General features: G+C 38.8%; 1 non-coding gene across 1 annotated transcript; it reads right to left on the bottom strand.

Annotated features, from left to right (window-relative positions):
• Positions 1–1,405: 1,405 nt before the first annotated feature.
• Positions 1,406–1,596, bottom strand: LOC119262706. Its single transcript, XR_005129846.1, has one exon. It is a non-coding gene; the product is annotated as a U2 spliceosomal RNA (small nuclear RNA).
• Between the last annotated feature and the right edge of the window lie 10,596 nt (positions 1,597–12,192).

Raw genomic sequence — 12,192 nt, 5'->3', positions numbered from 1 at the left:
AAAACATCACCACATGAGCAAAGTCTTCTTTTAAACAGTGAAGTCTGGGGGATTCCAGGGGTCAGCATGACCAGAAGTACAATGGCTGAGCCTGCGTGAACCACCTTCTTCTTAATCACAGCATCTCCTCTGCCAGGTATGTGAGTTCCACGCACACTGGGGAGTGAAATCACTACTGGCTAAACTATTCACTACGATGGAGCGCGCTCAATTAATTACACAACAAAATGAACCTAAATATACGTCCTGCTCTACAAGAAACTATTTTGCTGTGTATAAAAGCTGTTGTCTGAAGAAAACTTCCCCGAAATGGTAAGTTTACAAAAGAAGGAAACACACGTTACTTTTAATGCAAGTCAACGGAACAGCAGTTTTTTTTCCCCCAAGCATTTCAAACTAGGCCAAAGACTTGTGTAAACATTCCATTTCGAGTTACAAGCTGCATGTTTATATCATATTGCTGCATGTTCGCAGATTACTACCGTGTGTATATAATTTATGTATGTATATAATAATTATATATAACATATATAATTACACAAATACGTAAAATATTTTATAGATGTTTTATATACACAAGAACAAACACACAGGCTTGTTTCTTTTTGTTATTAAATATTGTTCTTTTTATGGACACAGTTCTCTTTTAAAGTATCTACATTCACAACAGTCAAAACACACACAGGAACATGTCTGACTTTTCCTAGCACAACTCCTACGATATTAAGGCAGGGTTTTTTTACCATTTCTTGCTCTTTTAGTTTTTCTAGTTTTTGAAAACCACAGAAAGGAAAAAGCCTCCAGCTGTTATGACAGACATGATGCACTACAGGAGCTCTCCTGTTGCTTTTCCAGTCCTACATTTTCCAAGACATTTAAACCTTTTTTTAAAATTTATATCCAATTTACATATAATATTTGACACAGGACCGCGACCCTATGTGGACTAAGCGGGTAACGATGATGATTTGACACAGGCAAAACAACATGGTACCTCACAGTAAGAGAAATTTAGCCTTCACTCTTTAAGCATCAAAAACTGCTCAAAAGTGAACCTAGACACTTTGGAAAATTAGTTTTGTCTCTGTACATTTTTGTGAGACTGGACAAATTCTGATTCCAGTGTTCTTACAGAAGCATTTACACACAATGAGATCAACAAAACAGCCAAGTGAACAAAAAAGCAAAGCGACTGCATAGAGAGAACTACTTCAGCCCCTCATTGCTACATAGTCAACTCTTACTGTCTATATCATTATATCAAATAGCCCTACCTCGGCATGCAGCTTAGACGTGATATTTGCGAAAAAACACGAAACATCAGGAACGATTTGTGTATTAACATACATACATAACACGTTAAAAGCGCTAAACATAAATACCGAGTCTTATTTTCACCAACAGAGGGGGGTGCACCGCTCCCGGAGGTACTGCAATACCGGGTCGATGCGTGGAGTGGACGGAGCAAGCCCCTATTCCATCTCCCTGCTCCAAAAATCAATTTAATATATGGTCCCCGGGTAGGGGACGTATCAGATATTAAACTGATAAGAACAGATACTACACTTGATCTTAGCCAAAAGGCCGAGAAGCGATAACAGTAAACTCGCGCATCAGACGGGTCATTCTTCCAAAAATATAAGACGAGGATGGTGAGCAGAGCTGCTGTCTGCCATCGACTCCTCACAGCACGGAACAAAAGTCAAGTCAAGCCGCTTGTTTCAAACTCAGAGAGGCAGAAAAGGCACTTTAAACGTGTATCTACGTCAACACCTTGATGACAGCGCGTATGTTAATCAGCTCACCAGCTGGCCAATCAGAAACGAGGAAACCCAGTTTTGCGCTCACAGAGCTTAAAGCTCGGTTTTTATAAAGTCACGTTTACACAAGAAAAACCTTCAGTCCACAGAGTCAACATATATCTGACTAAATAAGCTGAAGGGCGAGTTTTAATGGTCCGTTTTGTGCAAGTGGACCTCTCAGCGGTCAAACGTGGTACTGCAGGGAGAAAATATCGCCGAGTCACAGAGACGCAGAGAAGCGGAGAGGACTGATAACACGAGGCCTCGATAATCTATATTAATCGATAAGCTATATTTGTATAGCTAGAGAAGGCCTGCTTTTACTGTAGCGGCAAATAAGTCAGTAATACAGCTGATTAACGGTTCAAACACAGTTTAATGACAACATTCAAGCTTTTATTGCCAGTAAAAGGAACAGACCTCTGCCACGTGTATTAATAAAGATTTTTTAATCTGCCTGGTCAAAATGCTAAAAGTCCTAACGGACATGATGCCCGACAGCATAATACATTCAAACATATTAAGAGCACCTTGTAATTCAAACACAAAAGAAGATAATCTCTCACCTTCAAAAGCGCAGCAGATTCTTAGGACGATAACTAGCAAACCAACAGCAACGGTGAAGACGGTTAAAAACCATCTACAGCGAACCTGTTTGGGCTGAACTCTGAGCTCTACAGCTGGATTACCTGAGTTGGCTGCCTCAGCGTCGAGGATTTGGGCGATGTCTAAACGTCTTTAGGCGCCTGCATTAAGCTAATTGCTTCTGAGTGATCGCATTAATATTTTAGTAAACTACAATCTTGAGGCACTATGGGTTTCTGCCCCAATATGCCATCGGTCAAAGGTCATGGTCGCCAGTGGTTCTTCTTTATTTCACATATGGGTTAGAAATATAGTGAAAATCGCCCTAAATTAATGGTGAAGTTATAATGTACTCTGAAATGCTCAAGAGTTGTATTTTTGATGGATTTGTGTTTGAGGATATTTACATCTAAAATAATCCACTTTCTGTTCTGTCTTAGTTTTTGAGGTTTCCGGAATGGACGGAGGTAAAAAATAAATAAATAAATAAATAATAATAACTGGAGTGAGCAGCTCATACGCACGTTTTCTTTTGTTCGTGGTCACGATTTCTTAAATCGCTCCCTCATTTTCTTTTAATCATGCGCACGTTTCCTTTACTTCAGTGTAAGTTTTTTTTAAATTCGTGATCACGATTTTCTAATTCGTTTTCTCGTTTTCTTTTAATCGTGGTCATGTTTTTTAACTGAACGCACGTTGTTTGGTGTTGTTTATGTATTTCTCCAAACTATCCCACCAGACATGGCGGTGTGGCCTGCGGTAAAGGAGCTGAGTCCCTCCATAAGTGTGAGTTTGGATGAAGGGTCACTTTAACTGTTAATCGGGCAACAGACATTTTTCTTGCTGTGCTTCTTTCCTGATCATGAATGGTGAAACTGCCTTGGTTTGTTGGGTGATTTGAACGTCATTCTGGTGTTTTCATGGTTGTCCAATGCAGTTTTGCCCTGTTTGTGTTTGCTGGGAACAAACAGCACCACCCTTTGACAACACTGTAGCAACGCTCTTTGAACGTGGACAACATTGTGACCATGTTTGTGTGTTTGCTGGATACAGAGAAGGTAGCAGAAAGTGGATCGTCTGGGGTCGGCTTTAGCCATTCGGAATAATTTTCATTTTTCATTCAGTAATTACTGAAATAAGTTGAACGATTCATTTTCTTTTTCTTTTTCAGATCCAGTAGACACAATCTCATCCTCATCCTCCGTCTCAGCCACCCACCTCAATGGTTATTGTTCTAGAATAACATCTTCATTAAATAGCAGATTTAGGACAATTATCGTTTCACAATTATCTAGCGTCACTCATGTGCCCAAACTCATCCCCTCGTCTTAATGCTCACCCAGGCCCCTCGGGCAGCTAAGTAATAAAAAAAGAACTTTGTACTGTATCAGCAGATCATGTGGGAATCAAAGGAAGGATCAGGATACAACAGAAATGGAACAAATTGATCTAGTCTACTGAAAACAAGTGTTTTAGGAGAGAGAATACATTCTGTGGGACTGACTAATAGAAAGAAGGACAATCCCAGGTCAGGTCTCAACTGTGTACCCATAGTCCAAAGACTATCAGGTGAGTGATGCATGTGTCCTGTGATGTTGTGATACAAGCTCCCCTGCTTGTATATTGTAGTGATGTCAGAAAAGTTTCCACATTGAGTTCTGCATTGTGTCTGTAGAATGATCTTTAGGATGTGTGTCTTTCAGGAAGCGTGAATGAGGTTCACACTGCTCCCTCCTCGTAGACGAGGGCACTTGCTCACTGTTTTCATCAGGTCTAGTTGTTCTCCTGCAGGTTAAAAATAAAGATAAGGAACTGTATATAATTATCATGTTTACAAAGCAACACATCTATGATTACTTTTAACCAGTAGTGCTGGGATTAATTACTGAATTGTTGTAAGCACAAATAACATGACTCTTAGTGTGTATACAGCATAATGAGCGTATTAGCATTTGATTATTTACCTTCAAAAACAAGCTTCATGTTCTGTGGCTTCTTCCTGGCCCAGTCACATGCCTCTTCAAGCAAGACTGAGATCTTCTCCAAGGGGAATGTAAAAAATTCTTTGGATTTTCCAGCACAGATCACATAGATAGTTTTCTTGCCCACATCATCAATGTGATCAGGTTTAACAGGAGAAGGGAAGATCACATCTGTTCTTTGTGTAACGTCTGAAAAAGAGTGGTTGTGCCATGAGACAAACTCAAAGTAGGAGTTATTTAGTGAAGTGAAAAATGGTTTATTAACTTTACAAAACTTACCTCTATGTTGAATAAATGATAGGTTGCCTTCATTTACTGAGCTGTCCGGTGAGCTTTCAGGTGAGATTGAACCTTTGGCCTGCTGCACATCTGTAACCTCTTTTGGGTGATGTTCCTACTAAACAGTGGTGGACAGTAAATAAGTAAATGTAATTAAGTAGTTTTTTCGTGTATCTGTATTTTACTTAAGTATTTCCATTTTGGGCAACTTTTTACTTTCACTCCACTACATTTCAAAGTCAAATATCTGACTTTTTACTCCACTACATTTTGAGAAATCTGTCGTTCCTTTTGGTTTTTGTGTGTATAAAAATGTAACATGTCAAAACGAAAGAAACAGCTGAGCTTGTTTTGACCTGTTGGTCATACCGACCCAGTGCAGCGCACGGTTCAACGTCAGTGCAGCGTAAAAATTTGGGAGCACATACGTCTAACTAAAAGATGAACTAACCTAACTTTGTGTAAATAGACCACAATATAGAAATATGTACACATACGCAGTCGTGACTGGTGTGTTTCTTTTTTTCTGAATTCATACAAACACTTTCATTTTATAGTAAATTAGTTTCGGTTAGTTTATTTTTATGAACAGAGACCTACAGATGCCGTTTAGTAAAGGAAAACTTATTTGTGATCCTGAGTTAAAAGCACGTTTTTATTCAACTTGTAACTAAGTTACAAAGTAATCTTAAACTGAAACTTTGCTTGTTTGCAAAAGTGATTTCAGAGCCATTCGGTTCTATCTGATGGAAACTGTTGGCCTTTAGTGCTTTGTGTCTCACAATCACATCATTTTAATAGAGATCAGTGTCAGACTAATTAATGACATTCGATTAAAAGACTGGTTTACCAAGAGAGACACTGGAGTATTTTCACCTAAAATGAGTTCAGGAAGCTAGTCTTGTTATAAAAATGATAACAGGACATTAGAGCCACAATTAATCTTTTAGTACTTTTACTTTCGATACTTAAATGCGTTTGAACGCAAATACTTTTGTGCTTTTACTCAAGTTGAGGTCTAGAGTAAGGATGTCTACTTTTACTGGAGTAATATTTTACCTTGGGTGTCTCTACTTTAACTCAAGTACATGATTTTGGTACTTTGTCAACCACTCAAGTACAAAACATGTACATTCAGTAGGTGTTCATCATGGAGTGAAACTTTGTGAAATCTTGAGGTTTTTATCAAACCCAGTCATAATCTTTTGGTAAATATAATTACTTACTCATGATTAGGACATGTGAGTGACTAAAATCACTTCTAATGTGAAGTCTCAGTTACCTGTTGTACCTGTTGTAGGTTCTTTTCCTCAGGCCTCACTTCTGCTGATCAGAGATCAATTTGACCTACATTAGATATGAGCTCAGCTGCGCTCTATGTCATTTTAATATAATTTACTTGGCTTCTTGATTTTTAGCATGGTTTCAATGGTGTAGAGCAGAGAGTGGAACTGTAAGTGATAGTTTCCAGATTTCCAGGTTTCATGCTACTTTTTCATCAGATAGTGCTGAGGAAGCTGTGAATGTTGATTTGAATATGTGTTTATTTTACACCATTGTTTTTACGTTCTGGAGACAAAAGGTTTCGTTTTGACAGAGACAAAGCTGTTTTGAATTCATTGTTTCTCTGAGGTCAAAAGAACCAACGCCTTTGCACTGATCTGCCAGTAGCAGTTTAGCTCCACTCATTCATTGGAACCTAAGGCATGTTTCAGCTCTGAGATAAGATTTAGAGTAATCCATTTAAAGGTTATGTGAGCAGCCAATCTGAGCAGAGATCATTTGCATACATCACTTTTAATGGTGCAGTAACAAAAAACAGCCCCTTTAATTCTTGGGGTTTAAGAGGTTGAAAATGTTCTTGTAAAAATAAATATTTTTGGTACATAAAACCACACAAATATTTTGAGTAATTAAACAATTAAATAATTAAAGTAAAAAAGAAAGCAAGATGGTGTAGGATATAAACTCCTAATAATGACATCTAAATCTTATCCAGAATGTTTGCAAACAACTATAAGATACCTATAGGATATATATGTAGTAGTATTTGTGTAGAATATTTTACTGTAATTAAAGAACAGCTTAATGATTTTAACAACCTTTAACTACAGTAAAAATACAGAACAGAATTGTGAGACTTAACTGAGTATATTACACATACCTCACTGAAGATGAAGCTGTATATGCCCCCCATATTTGTGAATAATCTCTTTCAGTCAAGCGCCGTTCTTCTTGACAACATGAACAATGAAGTCAGTTTGATTGGCTCAATTGTTTATACAATTCTGCAGGTTCTCTTTCTTTCACCCTCTCTTGCAAGATGTATAATAATTCCACCTTTCTTGAATATTTAAAATGAGTATGCCTACACAATACTTTGTGTAGTCACTGTTTGCTTAGTAGGTGTTTAGTTGAAGTCCTGAAAAGCTGTGTCATCAGCCCCGGTTCTGGACTGCTTTGCTTGGGGGGGCAGTAAAACCTAATGAGGGGGCATGTTGATAGTCATGTTTTTGAAGCCAGAAATATATTCAAGGCTTGATTTGTGCATGAATGATGACAGCCAAGCTATTGATACTGGCTTAAAGTGATGTATGAGGTAAAGAAATAAAAATGCATGTTTTCGAACTTAAACTTAAAACCCAATGATTAAAAAATACATGTTGATTATGTAAATGGAGAAAAAAGATTATCTAATTGTATTTCATTTTAATACGCCCCTTAATTAAATTGCCATTACTAATAGAACAACTCTATTTCTTGAAAGGCTTTAATACAAATTTAAGTCAAAGCTGACAAATGTACCTACACACAGACTGAGAATATTCAAACGTGGAAATAGGAATGAGTGAGAATATTTATATTATTGGGAAATGAAAATATAAAGAAAACAAAAGAATACAAATTCTGTAAAAAAAAAAGGGGGGAGGGGGGTATTTGTCACTTTTCTATTTTGAAAAAGAAAAAAATATGAAAGTACATAAAATAAGGAAAATTTTCCTATCTACTGCACTTTAATGGTAAAAAATCTGGTAAAGTACTGAAGTTTTTATTGATGTTATGAAACGTACTGGTACAATGCAGTATTTATGCACAGTATAACAAATTATGTAAAGACTATAAGTGCAAATGAACAACAGTAATCATATTTTCATTGAACACAACTATACACCTATATGTGGCAGTAACACTCCTGCCTTGCAACGGGAAGGTCATGTAAAAATAATGCCAAGTTAAAAATAACGTAACCAAACAAACTATATACAAAAAAAGAAATCTCTATATGCACACTGTGGATACAGTTATCTAAAACCTTTAGCTGAGCCTGTATTCTAAAATGAACTCAGAACAAAGAATTTACAGAAGCAGTCTTCTGTTTCTTTTAGCAAATAATCTGACAAACTCCTCCATATCAAGCCTATTGGTTATTGACTTTTCATGGCCCAGAATCACTAAATTTCTTTTTCTGTCATGCAGCATTGTGCGACGAAAGGGAGTAAGAACTCTTGTCAGTGTAGAGAACGAGCTTTCACATGATGCTGAGGATACACCTATCACCAGTGCGGTCACATAAAGAGAATGCAGGACAGGAAACGCTTCTTTATAGGCCTGAAGATGATTGCACACTGTTGAAAGGTTTGCTGATCTTGTCAAGAATTTATTCTGCAACATAGGCTTTGCCACGTTTATTTCATTTCTCAGGATGTTTGTGTCAGTACCTATAAGTTGCTGTAGGGGCTCTAATATGGCCAGATCAAGAAAAGAGCTATCGTGAGGAAGGAGACCATTAACAGCTGTCATCAAATCCAGATTTCTTTTACAAAATCTGTTCTCCATTTCAGCAATGGCTCTGTCTAAAATTTCCAGAAGCGACCTCCTCAAAGATTGATTTGGTGTATGACATGAGTCACCAGGTCTGTGCCCTACACTGGAAAGCACCACGCTGTCAGTCAACTGTGTGTTCATAGTCCTTTTCCGCTTTGAAGGTGGGCTCTCTGACATAGCCAGATCATTCAGGGATTCATCAGTACGTAGATCTTTTAAAGCATTCAGAGATGCACAGATGACCTCCCCAGCCTTACACAGGTCTACAGAATTGGCTTGCAAGATTGAATTGGCCGGCTTCAAAATGGCAAGAACTTTTTTCATAATTTCAAAGAAATTATGTTTTCTCATCTGCACTAAGAGCCCAGATGCCTCTGTGCATAAATCCACAGGTGCATCAGAATCTTCAGACACATCAGACAGAACTTTAAAAATTACCTCTTCATTCTGCACTAAGCAATTTGTCACATCAAAATGACTGGTCCACCGGATCTCTAGAAGCTTTTTGAGAGGGGGGTGTCATAACGCCGAACCACATAATGTCGCTGGAAAAATGAATGAAGTGTGCTAGAAAGTGCAAAAAAGGATTTAGCATGCGAATCTGCTTGCATTGCATGGACCACTGTGAGATGTAGCTGGTGATTATAACAGTGAATGTAGGGAATTTCTCTACCAAGTTTTCTTTGAAGCAGTGTCTGCACTTCACCTTTCACCCCACTCATTACAGCTGCTCCATCATAGCACTGACTTATGATGTGATCAGAACAGTAACCTCCATCAGAGAGATGCTTTAGTATTTGACCAGTTATGTATTCAGCATCTAGCTGATCTAAGTCAAGTAGGCCAATAGGATGCTCTTCTGGAACAGAATTACAGATGAACCTGATCATTAGGGAAAGGTTCTCTACATTACACCTGTCTCGGGTTCCATCACTCTTTATAAAAAAGCCTGCTGTGTCTGCATTGTCATATTTGTGTTTAATCTCAATCAAAACCATCTTTGCTAGCGTGTCATTGATCTCATTTTGCATATCTTTCGATGTATATTTTGCATTCTGAGGAACATGTTTTGCTATATCTGCCAATTTAGGGTCTTTGGTTAAAGTATATTCAAAAAGCTTGATGAAAAGGCCAGCTGATATGTCGTCATTTTGACTCGACTCCTGGGTACCACGAAAAGGCAGTTCATTTACAGCCAAAAACCGAACCACATCCGCTATGCTTCGAACATAGTAGCGGTTTTTCTGTCTGGGTTGGACCCAATAGACCAGTCATAGTGTCACCGCTTGACTCTCTGTTTCTTTTCTGCCCACAAAGCCAAGCTCGGACATGACTCTGACTGGATGCGTGCTTCTGAAAGCCTTTATCATTGTCAAGTGCCGCTTTCCAGTTTGTATAGCCGTGCTTTGTGAACGCTAAATCTCTATCATTTTTACCCTCAAATATACGACACGGAAAGCAAAAGCATGCATCAGTTCTTACAGAGTACTCAAGCCATGGCCTGGATCGATACCAGCTCGGATTAAAAGCCCGTGCTGTGTGGCCAAAAGTTCGCTTCGGAAAAGCATTTAATGCTGGCTGTGACGGCGAGGAAGCGTTTAAACCATGAGCCGCGACGGCTTGCGCGGGGAAAGAGCACAGTCAGCTAACGCTGGTGGTGTTTGACATGGTGTGGAGGAGCCCTCGGGTGTGACACTCACACGGTCAGTTGATTTTTTTGAGATCAAAAAACGATGCATTATAAGTGTTTCTACAGTGTATATTTATTAAATGAAAAATGCACAGAAAGACATCAATAAACTTAAGCCTGTGCTAGGAGAACCAAGTTAGCCTAACCGCTAACGGCTAATAAAATAATTTCAGCAACACCTATGTAAGAGGTAAGTAACATTAAAGCAACGAAAAACCACAGTTAAGCAAATATTACCATGTGGAAGTCAGTTTAAACTCAGAAGAGTGTTTACCAGTATATCTGCATCTTGCTCACACTAACAGAACATATACTGCCGAACTGAACTGTTTGGGGCAGTCTGCCGATTTTTATATGACTCAAAGAGCCAATCAGGAATAAGCAAGGAAATATCTTCACGCTGTAAAGCAAAATGCATTTTTGTGATTGGTTCAGAGATAATTTTAAAAATAGCCGTTGCTTGCATTGTGCTTGGGGGGGCAAAGACACAATTTGGGGGGGCAATGCCCCCCTCAGCCCCCCCCTAGCGCCGGCCCTGTGTAGCATACATAAAGTCTCATGAATCACACATTATAACATGCAAAAACTACATACCACACAGTTTATGGACTGTGTTATGATGAATACATCTCCATCATTATGATGAACAAAGCATTTGTGTGTGTGTATGTCGCTTCTTACACTCTCCATACACATCTGATTGTGCTTCTTCTGAAGAAAGTCATTTCTTCATCTGACCCCGCTCTAGAACTGCTTCACCTGCTGAAATAGCAAATGTGTGTGTGGTTTTGAGAGGTGCACTTTGGATGGCATTAAATCATATAATAAAAATATACACTTACATCCAAACTGACTAGAGTCTTCCCTTTTTAAAATGACTATAAAAGGGGGCGGCATGGTGGCACAGTGGGTAGTGCTGTTGCCTTACAGCGAGTAGGGCCTGGGTTTGATTCCCTGGCTGGGTGACCGGGGTCCTCTCTGTGTGGAGTTTACATGTTCTCCCTGTGTCTGTGTGGGTTTCCTCCCACAGTCCAAAGACATGCAATCAGGCCAATTGTGTGTGTGTGTGTGTGTGTGTGTGTGTGTGTGTGTGTGTGTGTGTGTGTGTGTGTGTGTGTGTGTGTGTGTGTGTGTGTTTGCCCTGTGATGGTCTGGTGACCTGTCCAGGGTGTATCCTGCCTTCCGCCTGATGACCACTGGGATAGGCTTCAGCACCCCCCCACGACCCTGACGGAGAACCAGCTTAGAAAATGGATTGACTATAAAAGGTGTTGTTCACTCTACAAATTTATAAGCATATTCCATGTCTGTTTATGAAGAGTTTCATTTCAAATCAGTGTGTATCCATTTCAGTTGTTAAAGAAAGAGTAACAGCAGATGTCAGCGGAAAACACTTCTCTAATGAATAAAAAAATATATACACACACTGAAAACTCCCCCCAGGCTGTAAAGGACATTGTGCCCTATTCACTATATAGTTAAGGCAAGACAAGCTGATTTATATAGCACCTTTCACAGCTGTCAACAAAGTGCTTCACAAATGAGAAAATACGTAGTTGTAAGAAAGTGTAAAAAAGTGAAGTAGTAGAAATTAAAAACATGATTAAAACAATAGATTTAAAACAGAAAATCAGTAAATGAGATCTGTTACTGTTAAAACTAAGAGTCCATTAGTGCACCAAGGTTACATGCTAGTTTTTTAGATTTTAGGGATCTTGAATCCTGGTCAGCTAGTATGTGTCTCTCATTGCTATTCCCAAATAAAATAATCTCTTTTATCTTTATTCAACTGCAGAAGGTTTTGTCCTATACAGTTAGTGATGTTACAAAGTGAGTTAAGGGGACCATAGTTGTTTGGGGAAGGGCAAAGTAGATGTGAGTAGCATCTGCATAGCAGCGGTAGGATATCCTATAGTCTTGTAGTTCAGCGTTCCACCATTTTGTAGTGGTGACTGAAAACATAGTGCAGAAGATCCAGTGCACTCAAACAATCCCACAGTGCACCACAACAAGTAGTGTACAACCAATG

This window comes from Pygocentrus nattereri, chromosome 2 (assembly GCF_015220715.1).
Source record: "Pygocentrus nattereri isolate fPygNat1 chromosome 2, fPygNat1.pri, whole genome shotgun sequence".
In the NCBI taxonomy this organism is placed as follows: Eukaryota; Metazoa; Chordata; class Actinopteri; order Characiformes; family Serrasalmidae; genus Pygocentrus; species Pygocentrus nattereri.
Note: the sequence above shows the minus strand (reverse complement) of the source record. Positions and strands in the feature narration are given on the sequence as shown.